General features: G+C 44.1%; 2 non-coding genes across 2 annotated transcripts; both read right to left on the bottom strand.

Moving 5' to 3' along the window:
* Window positions 1–1,026: 1,026 nt before the first annotated feature.
* Window positions 1,027–1,144, bottom strand: LOC138360758 (5S ribosomal RNA). Its single transcript, XR_011226624.1, has one exon. It is a non-coding gene; the product is annotated as a 5S ribosomal RNA (ribosomal RNA).
* An 11,992-nt stretch (window positions 1,145–13,136) lies between these two features.
* LOC138360751 (5S ribosomal RNA) lies at window positions 13,137–13,255 on the bottom strand. Its single transcript, XR_011226617.1, has one exon. It is a non-coding gene; the product is annotated as a 5S ribosomal RNA (ribosomal RNA).
* Window positions 13,256–15,324: the final 2,069 nt, after the last annotated feature.

Below are 15,324 nucleotides of genomic sequence, written 5' to 3'. Positions count from 1 at the left end.
TTTAAAACTAAACCAAAAATCACCAGTTCTGGACGCGTCAAATATCATATCCGCTTAATGTGTCTACAACCTAATTACTTAAAACTACACTATTTAATTCATTCATATCATGTGCATATTGGTCATTATGCTCATACAACCGACATCAAAATTTATTTTCATTATTAGAATCATACATTTCATCAAGTAATACAGATACAAAGAGATTTTCTTTCTGAGAAGACCGTTAGTATTGGCTTGCAGGCAGGCAGGCAGGCAGGCAGGCATTTGAGGTTATTATTTCGCCTGTTGATTGGGGGGAGGGTTGATGTGTTAGGGGGTTTTCGGTTAGATGTGGTGGTGGTGATTGGTGGTGATTGTGGTGGTGGTGATTGGTGGTGATTGGTGGTGAGTGTGGTGGTAGTGGTGGTGGTGGTGGTGGTAGTAGGTGGGAGGGGGGGGGGGGGAAGGGGAATGATTGGTCTGTGGATTCCTTCTCCGTACCCCTTACATATAAGCAAAAACATGCCTTCCTGTGGGTATAGAAACATTAACACAAATTATATCAGTAACTGATATTGTAGCCTTTTTAAACAGAAAAGATTTGTACATACAAATACTTTTAAATTATCATTTATTTGTGGAAATGGCATTTACGTCATTAAATTGATACCTCAGCATCAAGTGTCCTGCAGTGGTCCAGTGGTAAAGTGTATATAAGTGATGCGTATTCTTGGAGTTGCGAGTTCAAACCCGGATATATATATATATATATATTATATATATATATATATATATATATATATATATATATATATATATATATATATATATATATACAAACATGTTTTGTTTTGGTTGTTTGTTTTTGTATAAAGCCTCACACACTATATTAAGCGAGTTTGTTTTAAACATGACATACATATTAATTCATTTTACCAGGCCTTATTCCACACAACTCCGTGAATTTCCCGTGGAGCCAGCCAGCCAGCCAGCCATTCAAACAAAAACAAACGAAACAAAACAAAACAAAACAAAAAACATTATTGCCAACAGCATTTGGTGTTCCCAGGCGGTCACCCATCCAAGTACTAACCAAACCCAACGTGCTTAACTTCGCTGATCGGACGAGAAGCGGTGTTCTCAACGTGGTATGGCCGTTGGCATGAGACTGCCTACACATTGTGGCTAATAACCAACTCTTTTTAGTCATCACGGCAGGATACGGACCTTCTTGTGGTGTCTTAATGGTAATTGTATCCTAACATATTTTTGTCTCCTTGGCATGGATATTTAACATCGTTTATTCAGTCTTGGGTTTATGTTCTTTCGCCATTTACAGACATTTTACATCTACCTACTTCCTCAGCCTACCCTGCCAATTTCTAATGAATTTGTGGATTTTCTTTTGTAATACATACATGTGTGTGCTCATCTGCTCTTCAGTTTTTATGATATTTGTCTCATCTGTCCTGCTTTATGATACTTTTACAAAGAACATGAACAAATGCTTCTATTTTAGAGAAGATATGGGATCCAGGTTTCGGAGCCGTAAAACCAACCGTCGTGATTGGTGGACGAGTTGCCAGGTTGCAGCTTCTGTACCGTGCCGGCACATAAATAGGTTCGGCTCAAGCGGCGGCAGCATCATTCCCCCGTGACTGTCTGAGCGTCTCTCATCACCTTGGTTATCTCATCATCATCATGGTAGAAGCAAAGCCTACCAAGAAGGCTGCGGCTGCTGCTGCTGTGGTGGCCACCACCAGGAAACCTCGCGTCCAGGTTGCTCACCCGAAAACTAGTCAAATGGTTCTAGCCGCGGTCGCAGCACTCAAAGACCGTAAGGGCTCGTCTCTACAAGCAATCAAGAAGTACGTTGTTGCCAACAACAAAGTCGAGGCTGCCAAGATCGCCATTTACATCCGAAGATTTCTCAAGAAAGCAGTGGCTGACGGCATTCTTGTTCAGACCAAGGGAAGTGGAGCTAGTGGATCATTCAAGCTGGCCGTAGCAGAGAAGAGGGCCGTTCTAACTCCCAAGAAAGCCACCACAACCAAGAAACCATCTACAGCAGCAAAGAAGGCCGTGGTAACTCCCAAGAAAGCCGCCACAAGCAACAAACCACCTACAGCCTTGAAAAAGAAGCAGCAGCAGCAGCAGCTTGTTGTTGGGAACAAAAAGCCAAATAAAGAGAGCTTCAAAATCTCCCAAACCACCCAAGGCAAAGAAAGCTGTCAAGAAAACAACAAAGGCAAAATAAACGACGACATGCAAGCAGCATGAATACACATGACAATAAACATCCAGGCCTCCCCCCTCAGTGGAGGGGCCTCATATGATTCCAAAAAGAGTTTAGTTTTGTAGACAAATAAATCATTACTTTTGGGGTAGATTTACTCTGTATATTATATATATATATATATATATATATATATATATATAATATATATATATATATATATATATATATATATATATATATATATATATATATATATATATATATATATATACACACATACATGGGTGAGGTGATATGGTACCAAAGTTTTTGGTGAGGTGATTGACATTTACACAAGATAAAACACGAACCAATGGGAATAAAAACATAAGAATGGAAGTAACTGCAGAAGGCCTATTGGCCCATAACACAAGCACTTCCTCTTGATGCTTCTATATTGGTTCGGAGTCTTGAAGCTATAATATATATATATATATATATATATATATATATATATATATATATATATATATATATATATATATATATATATATATATATATATATATGCACACAAAACTAAATAGTCTTGTTAGACAAATTGCCCCTATTAGAGGCAAGTTGACTAACAAGCCGAATGACTGCAATTGTTTTGAATTTGAGTTAAATCTAACATAGAAATGTAATCAAACCTAACCTAACCTATGCTAACCCAAGCTAAGCTAACCTAACCTAACCTAAGCTAACCCAAGCTAAGCTAAGCTAACCTAACCTAACCTAACCTAACCTAACCTAAGCTAAGCTAACCTAACCTAACCTAACCTAACCTAACCTAACCCAGCAATTCATGATCTTAATATAATACTGTTAATTGGATAAACCAATTTGGAAAGAAATGTTCGAAAATAACAAAATTAACTGTGCTTGTTAGGAAAATTGGGCCTTGCATACTTGTCCCAATAGTGTGGTTCTCGCTTTTAGGTACGACATAAACGTATACCTAAGTTGAGAGAGAAAAAGATTCGCACTCAAACATGCATATCGATTGCCAGTCCTGAATTCTGGGTAGATATTCGTGTCCTCCCTTTTCATTTACCATCATTTGGATACTATCAAAACAGCTCTGAGAAGGATAAAATGAATAAAACGGGTAGCTCACTCATGTAAAAAGGAAGAGTTGGGAAAGATCTCTCTCTCTCTCTCCTCTCCCCCTCACCCCCCCCCCACCAATGATCCTGCTCTGCTAGTATATAACGTAACAAACCTTCCCCCCCCCCCCCTCCCTCCCCAATTAGAGTCCCTTTAAGCATGCGAGGATAAAAAATAGATTTCATAAGACCCAATGTGCTAGCTGATATCAAAACAATTTATGTTATCGTCTATTAAGCCCTTCAGTAAAAAAGTATAGGGACCTAATTAGGTCCCGTTTTGAGGTGGTGGTGGGTGGAATCGATGGATTAGCCAAGCTCTTATCCGCCGAATCCGTAGAGGGTACGACCCTGGCGCTTCAGAGCGTACACCACGTCCATGGCAGTGACGGTCTTCCTCTTGGCGTGTTCCGTGTAGGTTACAGCATCACGGATGACGTTCTCGAGGAACACCTTCAGGACGCCACGGGTCTCTTCGTAGATGAGACCCGAAATACGCTTCACGCCGCCACGACGAGCTAAGCGACGAATAGCGGGCTTGGTGATGCCCTGGATGTTGTCACGTAGCACCTTACGATGACGCTTGGCGCCACCCTTTCCGAGTCCCTTGCCTCCCTTGCCGCGTCCAGTCATGGTGTTGAAGTTGTGTGAATCGAATTGACGAATGCCATTCATTTCATTTCATTTAAATATAGGTCAAGATACCCTAATGGGTGAGCGTGGAAGTGGGGATAGGGGAAGAATTAGTGGGGGTGAGAGGAAGGGTTTTCAGTATGAGGTAAAGTGCCAGGGCTAGACCCAGCTGCATGGCATTGAAATCGTTATGACCAGACTAGGCAGTGAAGGCAAGGAATCGGATCTGTGACAACATTTCGTCTTTTCTGAGCACCCACGGAGACAGCAGTCCTCAGCTGGGTGTGCCCTGGAGGCTCACACCAGATGTGGTTTTGATCTGTCAATCAGCATCGCGGCCCCACCCAAGGCACCAGAAAACGGAGCTAGTTGGTCCCCCCCTAAAGAGGGGGGAGAAGAGTTAGGAGGTTATAGTTGGAAGTTTGGTGATTTGAGTAGTGATATTATAGGAGAGGGGTTATGTAAAGGACGGAGCAGGAGGTGGATCGTCGATCAGGTTAAAGAGGTTGTGCGTATGTCTGGGTCTGCTTAGGACGTTTCTGAGGAACGTGTCGTAGTTGTCATGATAGGTGAGAATTCTGTCAATCTGTTTCTTCCCCATAGTATCCCAGGTTATGTTCAGAGGTGGGATGTTCGCCCTCTCATGCAGGGCCTCACTGGTGGTGAAGTCCTGCCAATGGGTATCGAACACCCATCTCAGAGCCCTGTTCTGTGTACGCTGGAGTTTCTTCCTATTTGTTGGTGCTGCAAGTGTGAGTGGGATCGGTGCATATGTTAGGAGTGGGAGAATAAGTGTTTTGTATAAGTAGAGCTTGGTGGCTTGGGAGGCATGTTTAAGTGGGTAGAGTTTTGATAGGGCGTTTGAGGCTATAGCTTTCTTGGGTGTTATGTGTGTTGTGAAAGCGAAGGTTAAAGTCTAGTGTGAGTCCAAGTACTGTGGTTTTGTTGACTCTTGGGATCTGGGTTGCATCTGGTGATTGAGAGTAGAGTTTTACTGGGTCAGGGTTACGTCGTTTGTTGTAGAAAAAGTATGTTATTTTTGACTTGTTGGGGTTTGTTTTTATTCGCCAGTCGTGTTCCCAGAGGGTGACTTTGTCTATTTCTTGTTGTGCTTTCTGTGTGAGGGCGTTAATCGTATAGTCTGTGATCAGTTGGGTTACGTCGTCAGCGTAGCAAAGGGTCATTGATGTCCAGTATACTGGGTCAGGGATGTCGTTTATATAGAGTATGTATAAGGTTGGTGAAAGAACTGAGCCCTGAGGGACACCTGCATTTAGGTTGAAATAACCCGACAGCTTGCTGAGGAACTTGATCTGCATCTTTCTATTTGTTAGAAAGCTGCAAAGTAGCCTCTGCATGTTATCAGATAGTTGAAACAGAGTGCAGAGTTTGTAACGCAGGCCGTCGTGCCATACGGTGTCAAAAGCTTTTTCGACGTCCTTTGCAATGAGGGCCGTCTTGGCCCTTTGGTGTTTATTTATGGAGAGGTAGTTTGTTATTATGTTCAGTGCGTCTTGTGTTGAGCGGTGTTGTCTGAAGCCAAATTGTTTGTCTGTCAATATGTTTTTGTGTTCTAGGTGATTCCTGAGTTTATGATTAATGAGTTTTTCGTATACTTTTCCTAATGTCTCTAGTAAGCTGATCGGTCTGTAGTTCTTAGGGTCTGTCGGGGATTTTTGGGGTTTTGGAATGAGGATTGCTGTGGCTTCTTTGAATGGGCTTGGGAAATATCCTGATGCTAGTGAGGCGTTGTAGACGAATGCCCGCACGATTTCCCGACTATATCCCATCAAGCGGACGTACTAGTAGCATTGCAACTCCTGCCTGCCCTTACTTTACGCTTGTGGTCGAGTAGACACGGCTTTCTCACAACGCTTTCAAAACTGCAGTTGCCTACTCGTCTGTTTCACGTCCCTGTGAAATGACTTTTGCACAAATCCAAAAAATAGAGCAAAATCAGCGATAATAGTGATTGAGGTGAGCCGCCTGTTGGCTGCAGCCAGAGGAAGGAGGGGAGGGGCAACGGGGTGACGTAGGCGAGTCGAGCAGCCAATGGCGCTCGAGCAAGCGCCTCGAGACGGCGTATATAAGCAAAAATTTTTCGGCGCCGGCCATCAGATCAGAGACTCAGCAACTAGCAACCGTCGCGGTCGGACGTGCTCGCGTTGCTCCAGCTCTTCTCTCTCGCACCTAGTACTGCAGGGTGGATAAACAATTGGCAGCAGACTTGCGTCTCTCTAGATGGTCAGACCCACTCCTAACTTGGTATTTTATGCCGGGTAGAGACGGGAGGCCATCTTCAGTGACGTGTAGTCTTGGAGAGAGATCCATCGGCCTCCAGGAAGCTCATTATGCGTCACAAACGCTTCAAGATCAGGGGTACGCCCCTCAACGAACATCCATTCTCCAAGACATCTCTCCTGAAGCTCTTTAAAGACGTTGCAGGAGTAACACCCAACGACATCAAGCAGGAAGGCACGGACATCCTTTTCTTCTTTTATAGTGAGGAGGAAGTCGACAAACTTCTGTCTTACAGCGCTAACTTCTCCAACCAACACCTTCGTCTCAACTTCCCACGCCAGTACCTGGCTGAACACTCTGTCGTTATTCACGATCTCAGTCAATGGATCGTGGAACAAGATGACGCTGATGATAGTGCGTTCATGCACGACTTCAAGGCATCAAACCCGGACCTACGGCTTCACCAAGCTCAATTCTTCAATTCAAGTCGCTCCCTGAAGCTGACCTTCGAGACGGTAGCTGCGGCTACTATGGCTACCAGAAATGGAGTTTACAGCTTTGGAATTCACATTCCGCCTTTCCGTGTGAAGATGGAACGTTTTCACATCGTCAACCAGTGCCTCCGATGCTACGAGTACACCCACTCCACCAGCAAATGTACCCAGCGGATTCAGAAGTGTAGCCTCTGCTCAGCTGACCACCATTACTCCATCTGCAAGTCTGAAACACTATGCTGCTTGCTGTGCAAAGGCGATCATCCAGCAATCTCCATACATTGTCCTCACAGACAAAACGCCATTAAAAACATGGAGAAATCCACATCTTCAACCGGAGCCAGTACCTCTGAAGCAACAAGCCAATCAGCGACCACCTCTACTTCAGGTTTCAACGCCCAAGCCGCCATCTTCCCGGAGCTCCCGGGAGGACGTCCCACTGCTACTACCAGCCAATGGGGAGCCAGCTCCCAAACGCCAACCAGCGATTCGTCGAGCCAGCCATCGCCACCGGCCCAACCAAAGACAAAGCTAATTGGGCAGAGCACAGTAAAAGCTCTGATATCAACAGCCAGAATTACTGCTGGCAATAACCCCCGAGAATTTGTGAGGCTTCTGAAAATTCTGTACAAGGCGAACGGTCTCCCTACCTTCATTGTTCCTGAGGAAGTTTTCAACGCTCCGCGTTCATCTCCAACAACTGACCCTGTAGAGGAGGATGCTGACTCTACATCCGACGACGACGATTCCGCCACTGCAATGCAGCCCTCAGATCCTGTTCGGGTACCTACAGCTCACAAGACTCTGCCTCATGTGACCCCCACTTCTGCATCAGTTCCCGTTACCAACCATGACATCACTGTGAACGCAGCCACGCTTTCTGACATACTGTCAGCTCCTGCTCCACACGCTTCTCCAGCTGCTGCTGTCCCTTCACCCGTCTCAGTGGCGAATTTCGCTGCTATCGACCCTTGGTGTGACCCTATAGAGGGTACCGACTATGCAGCACCTTCTGCTGCAGTACCTACCGCTGTTACACACCCTCCGAGAACTCTACCTTCAAGACATCAAACCCTCAAGAACCCAACCTTCAAGAAATCTACCCAGCGTGTCAACACCCCTGCTCCTCACTCATCTGATGAATCGGATGAGGACGTATCTGTCGGTACACCATCACCCCCAAGGAAAGATCACCTTCAAGCATCAACACGAACCGTGACCACCAAGACCGACAAGCCCAAAAAAAAGAACAACGATCAAAGTTTGGTGAAATCAACAAGAAAGAAGACTCCTAACGAACTGACTTAACATCATCTGACATCAAACCTCCACTGCCAGCTGCTTGCGTTCCCGGCCTCTGTGTGTATTGCAAATGACACCCCACTCAATTCTACTTTCATCTGATCAAGCTCAAATCCACGGTGGTTGGGCCACCGATCTTTCATCTCCCCTCTTCACCTCATCTCCAGATCCTTGCTCAAGATTTCTGCAACCTCGCCCCGTTCTTCCATCCCCTGCTTGCCAGCTCTATGGACTTTTTAATCCGTTAATCCGGCCATCACAAACCACAGTTGTTCACCATGGCTCGCACCAAGCAGACTGCTCGCAAGTCCACGGGAGGCAAGGCTCCTCGTAAGCAGCTGGCCACCAAGGCAGCACGCAAGTCTGCTCCTGCCACAGGGGGTGTGAAGAAGCCTCACCGTTACAGGCCCGGAACGGTCGCCCTGCGTGAGATCCGTCGTTACCAGAAGAGCACCGAGTTGCTCATCAGGAAAACTTCCCTTCCAGCGTCTGGTGCGCGAGATTGCCCAGGACTTCAAGACCGATCTTCGCTTCCAGTCGTCTGCCGTCATGGCTTTACAGGAGGCATCCGAGGCTTACCTGGTCGGTCTCTTCGAGGACACTAACCTCTGTGCCATCCACGCCAAGCGTGTCACCATCATGCCAAAGGACATTCAGCTTGCTCGCCGTATCCGTGGAGAGCGTGCATAAGCTAAATCGACCACCCTAGTATACACCAAACTCGGCCCTTCTCAGGGCCAAAATATCCTTCTAAGGAGATTTCAGACATTCCTAGCATAATTTAGGTGTCATACATACATGTGATATCAATAAATCAAGTCATTTGTAGTACAACCTGTTCTCTTACAAACAAAACGCCGTCGCTTTTTCACTCTTATGCACTGTCAAGGATCACCCCCCCCCCAAAATAAAAATTGTCATACTGTACTAGAAATAAAAGCAGCTTGTATAAGTGACATATACTGTCCAGTCCTGTTTTATTCTGTTTTCGGTCCTCTGGCTTAATCTGTTAAGTTAGGAGATGACATTTTAAATTAACCGTTTTCTTGACATTTTCAAACCTAAGAGGGTGGCCTGCATAGTAATCCTAATGTGGAACATAACAATGAATCTCTAATCTCTAGAAAAAAGATACCGAGTGCTTATATGTGTTGAGAGAGAGAGAGAGAGAGAGAGAGAGAGAGAGAGAGAGAGAGAGAGAGAGAGAGAGAGAGAGAGAGAGAGAGAGAGAGAGAGAGAGAGAGAGAGAGAGACACACACAGACAGACAGACAAGACAGACAAGACAGACAGACAGACAGACAGACAGACAGACAGACAGACAGACAGACAGACAGACAGACAGGCAGGCAGGCAGGCAGACAGACAGACAGACAGACAGACAGACAGACAGACAGACACTGAGAGAGAGAAACACACACAGACAGTTTCATAAATATTCTCATTTATAGCTATTTGCTTTCAGTGACAGAGGTTTTTGTTATAATAGTATTGGTGTCTAACACTCACAATCTCTTTAGAAATTAAAGTGTGGCTCCAATGGAGCCGAGTTTGTTGGTTTGAGGCCAAGCCACCACCACAGGGCAGTAAGTAAGCCGTTTACTTGGAGGAGGTGTACTTGGTGACGGCCTTAGTGCCCTCAGAGACGGCGTGCTTGGCCAGTTCTCCGGGCAACAGGAGCCTTACAGCCGTCTGGATCTCCCGACTGGTAATGGTGGAACGCTTGTTGTAGTGGGCCAGGCGAGAAGCCTCGGCGGCGATGCGCTCGAAGATGTCGTTCACGAACGAGTTCATGATCGACATGGCTTTGGAAGAGATACCAGTGTCGGGGTGGACCTGCTTCAGCACTTTGTAGATGTAGATGCTGTAGCTCTCCTTCCTCCTGCGCTTCTTTTTCTTATCGCCCTTGGCAATGGCCTTCTGGGCCTTTCCGGCCTTCTTGGCAGCCTTTCCAGATGCCTTGGGTGGCATGATGATGCTCGTGCTGGCTGGCGTTGCGATACAATAATGAACTTTTGCGCGAGGCGAGCTTTCCTTTTATATCCCGCTCGCGACTCAGCTCAGAGCGGGTCGCGTGGCGGAGCGCGCTGATTGGTCAGTGGCGGGCTCCCTTGATCCTGAGCGGGGTATATAACACGAAGCTCGATCTGCGGGGCGGCATAAAACCACCACAAACCCACAACAGCAGCAGCAATGTCAGGACGCGGCAAGGGAGGCAAAGTGAAGGGCAAGTCAAAGTCTCGCTCCAGCAGGGCCGGACTTCAGTTCCCCGTGGGCAGAATTCACCGTCTGCTGCGTAAGGGCAACTACGCCGAACGCGTCGGTGCTGGCGCTCCTGTCTACCTGGCAGCCGTCATGGAATACCTCGCTGCCGAAGTTCTGGAGCTCGCCGGTAACGCCGCACGTGACAACAAGAAGACCCGTATCATCCCACGTCACTTGCAGTTGGCCATCCGCAACGACGAAGAACTCAACAAACTTCTGTCTGGCGTAACCATTGCACAGGGAGGTGTTCTTCCAAACATTCAGGCAGTTCTTTTGCCAAAGAGACAGAGAAGAAGTAAGCACTTCTGCCACCCACCACGACAAATACCATAACCAGGCTCCATCCGGAGCCACACACACTTTAATAGAGAGATTCAAGTAGACAATCAACTTTCAAACATTAATAATAACATTTATATTGATTTCATTTGGAATGTGTACATAACAAACAAACAAACAAAACAAAATTATAGGGGATATTCAGCATCACTTGGAATATTAACCAATCATATAAATCCAATATATATTTTATATTTTACTTTAAGCGAGGAATTCATATTCTATCAATTTTTAATCATACAAATGAACAAAAGCAATTCTTCACTAGACGTAACGAATGAATAAATGATCAAGGTTTTAATGTGTTTCATGAATAAATATATATATATATATATATATATATATATATATATATATATATATATATATATATATATATATATATATATATATATATAATATAATATAATATAATATATTATAATACTTGTGAACCAGAATATGTTTGAGCAGCAGCGATCGTGCCATTGGCCGAAGTGCAACAATTCAAATAATTTAAAGGGCCTGCTCGGGTATATAAGAGAGGCTGGGAGACTGGGGCCGGTGGTGGGTGATGGGTGATGGTGTGGTGTGGTGTGGTGTTGTTAAGAGTTGATTTACGGCCAGCCAGCCAGCTGCAGCCAAGGCAGGGCAGGGCAAGGCAAGGCAAGGCAAGGCAAGGCAAGGCAATAACAGGACAGGACAGCCAAGGCAAGGCAAGGCAAGGCAAGGCAAGGCAAGGCAAGGCAAGCAGGCGGGCGGGCGGGCGGGCGGGCGGGCGGGCGGGCGGGCGGGCAGCCAGCCAGCCAGCCAGCCAGCCAGCCAGCCAGCCAGCCAGCCAGCCAGCCAGCCAGCCAGCCAGGCAGGCAGGCAGGCAGGCAGGCAGGCAGCCAGGCAGCCAGCCAGTCAGCCAACCAGCCAGCCAGCCAGCCAGGCAGGCAGGCAGCCAGCCAGCCAGCCACTCCCACTTTGTATTTATATGCATTCAATTTATATTCAAACATTATATATGTTAAGGGCCTAGTTTTAGTGTTTATTTTAAAAATGACAAACATCGAGTCGTTTTACCAGTCCTTTAGCGTTAACGGTGATGCATTTTAAAACTGAACAGAAATCACCTTTTCTGGATATATCAAATATCGAATCCGCTTAATGTGCCTACAATTCAATCATTCAAAAAATACATAATTTACATCATGCCTTTTCATAGAACAGACAATAAGATTTGAGACAATAAGAACTTTAGTTTTATAACTAAAGTTGCACAATTATACCAACTCTATGGTGGCTGGGTGGTAAGGTGTGTGGCTGGTGTTTTGGAAGTCGCGAGTTCAAACGACCCAATGGGAGTACTTTTTTTTTTTTTTTTTATGCCATACAATCTTCCTAGTACTATTATGTAGGTGTGTGTGTGTGTGTTTTTATTCATTCTTTGGTTTTATAGATGACATACATATTGACTCCTTTTACCGGTCCTTAATTAGGCTCTGGGGAAGCAATGGTGGTGGTGGTGGTGGTGGTGCATTTAAAACTAAACCAAAAATCACCAGTTCTGGACGCGTCAAATATCATATCCGCTTAATGTGTCTACAACCTAATTACTTAAAACTACACTATTTAATTCATTCATATCACGTGCATATTGGTCATTATGCTCATACAACCGACATAACAATTTATTTTCATTATTAGAATCATACATTTCATCAAGTAATACAGATACAAAGAGATTTTCTTTCTGAGAAGACCGTTAGTATTGGCTGGCTGGCAGGCAGGCAGGCAGGCATTTGAGGGTTATTATTTCGCCTGTTGATTGGGGGGAGGGTTGATGTGTTAGGGGGTTTTCGGTTAGGTGTGGTGGTGGTGATTGGTGGTGATTGGTGGTGGTGGTGATTGGTGGTGATTGGTGGTGAGTAGTGGTGGTGGTGGTGGTGGTGGTGGTAGTAGGTGGGAGGGGGGGGGGGGGGGGGAAGGGGAATGATGGTCTGTGGATTCCTTCTCCGTACCCCTTACATATAAGCAAAAACATGCCTTCCTGTGGGTATAGAAACATTAACACAAATTATATCAGTAACTGATATTGTAGCCTTTTAAACAGAAAAGATTTGTACATACAAATACTTTTAAATTATCATTTATTTGTGGAAATGGCATTTACGTCATTAAATTGATACCTCAGCATCAAGTGTCCTGCAGTGGTCCAGTGGTAAAGTGTATATAAGTGATGCGTATTCTTGGAGTTGCGAGTTCAAACCCGGATTAAGCTATATATATATATATATATATATATATATATATATATATATATATATATATATATATATATATACAACATGTTTTGTTTTGGTTGTTTGTTTTTGTATAAAGCCTCACACACTATATTAAGCGAGTTTGTTTTAAACATGACATACATATTAATTCATTTTACCAGGCCTTATTCCACACAACTCCGTGAATTTCCCGTGGAGCCAGCCAGCCAGCCAGCCATTCAAACAAAAACAAACGAAACAAAACAAAACAAAACAAAAAACATTATTGCCAACAGCATTTGGTGTTCCCAGGCGGTCACCCATCCAAGTACTAACCAAACCCAACGTTGCTTAACTTCGCTGATCGGACGAGAAGCGGTGTTCTCAACGTGGTATGGCCGTTGGCATGAGACTGCCTACACATTGTGGCTAATAACCAACTCTTTTAGTCATCACGGCAGGATACGGACCTTCTTGTGGTGTCTTAATGGTAATTGTATCCTAACATATTTTTGTCTCCTTGGCATGGATATTTAACATCGTTTATTCAGTCTTGGGTTTATGTTCTTTCGCCATTTACAGACATTTTACATCTACCTACTTCCTCAGCCTACCCTGCCAATTTCTAATGAATTTGTGGATTTTCTTTTGTAATACATACATGTGTGTGCTCATCTGCTCTTCAGTTTTTATGATATTTGTCTCATCTGTCCTGCTTTATGATACTTTTACAAAGAACATGAACAAATGCTTCTATTTTAGAGAAGATATGGGATCCAGGTTTCGGAGCCGTAAAACCAACCGTCGTGATTGGTGGACGAGTTGCCAGGTTGCAGCTTCTGTACCGTGCCGGCACATAAATAGGTTCGGCTCAAGCGGCGGCAGCATCATTCCCCCGTGACTGTCTGAGCGTCTCTCATCACCTTGGTTATCTCATCATCATCATGGTAGAAGCAAAGCCTACCAAGAAGGCTGCGGCTGCTGCTGCTGTGGTGGCCACCACCAGGAAACCTCGCGTCCAGGTTGCTCACCCGAAAACTAGTCAAATGGTTCTAGCCGCGGTCGCAGCACTCAAAGACCGTAAGGGCTCGTCTCTACAAGCAATCAAGAAGTACGTTGTTGCCAACAACAAAGTCGAGGCTGCCAAGATCGCCATTTACATCCGAAGATTTCTCAAGAAAGCAGTGGCTGACGGCATTCTTGTTCAGACCAAGGGAAGTGGAGCTAGTGGATCATTCAAGCTGGCCGTAGCAGAGAAGAGGGCCGTTCTAACTCCCAAGAAAGCCACCACAACCAAGAAACCATCTACAGCAGCAAAGAAGGCCGTGGTAACTCCCAAGAAAGCCGCCACAAGCAACAAACCACCTACAGCCTTGAAAAAGAAGCAGCAGCAGCAGCAGCTTGTTGTTGGGAACAAAAAGCCCAAAATAAAGAGAGCTTCAAAATCTCCCAAACCACCCAAGGCAAAGAAAGCTGTCAAGAAAACAACAAAGGCAAAATAAACGACGACATGCAAGCAGCATGAATACACATGACAATAAACATCCAGGCCTCCCCCCTCAGTGGAGGGGCCTCATATGATTCCAAAAAGAGTTTAGTTTTGTAGACAAATAAATCATTACTTTTGGGGTAGATTTACTCTGTATATTATATATATATATATATATATATATATATATATATATATATATATATATATATATATATATATATATATATATATATATATATATATATATATATATATATATATATATATATATATATATATATATATATATATATATATATATATACACACATACATGGGTGAGGTGATATGGTACCAAAGTTTTTGGTGAGGTGATTGACATTTACACAAGATAAAACACGAACCAATGGGAATAAAAACATAAGAATGGAAGTAACTGCAGAAGGCCTATTGGCCCATAACACAAGCACTTCCTCTTGATGCTTCTATATTGGTTCGGAGTCTTGAAGTCTATATATATATATATATATATATATATATATATATATGCACACAAAACTAAATAGTCTTGTTAGACAAATTGCCCCTATTAGAGGCAAGTTGACTAACAAGCCGAATGACTGCAATTGTTTTGAATTTGAGTTAAATCTAACATAGAAATGTAATCAAACCTAACCTAACCTATGCTAACCCAAGCTAAGCTAACCTAACCTAACCTAAGCTAACCCAAGCTAAGCTAAGCTAACCTAACCTAACCTAACCTAACCTAACCTAAGCTAAGCTAACCTAACCTAACCTAACCTAACCTAACCTAACCCAGCAATTCATGATCTTAATATAATACTGTTAATTGGATAAACCAATTTGGAAAGAAATGTTCGAAAATAACAAAATTAACTGTGCTTGTTAGGAAAATTGGGCCTTGCATACTTGTCCCAATAGTGTGGTTCTCGCTTTTAGGTACGACATAAACGTATACCTAAGTTGAGAGAGAAAAAGATTCG

Source organism: Procambarus clarkii, unplaced genomic scaffold (genome assembly GCF_040958095.1).
Source record: "Procambarus clarkii isolate CNS0578487 unplaced genomic scaffold, FALCON_Pclarkii_2.0 HiC_scaffold_116, whole genome shotgun sequence".
Lineage (NCBI taxonomy): Eukaryota > Metazoa > Arthropoda > Malacostraca > Decapoda > Cambaridae > Procambarus > Procambarus clarkii.
This window is presented reverse-complemented; position numbering and strand designations above follow the sequence as displayed.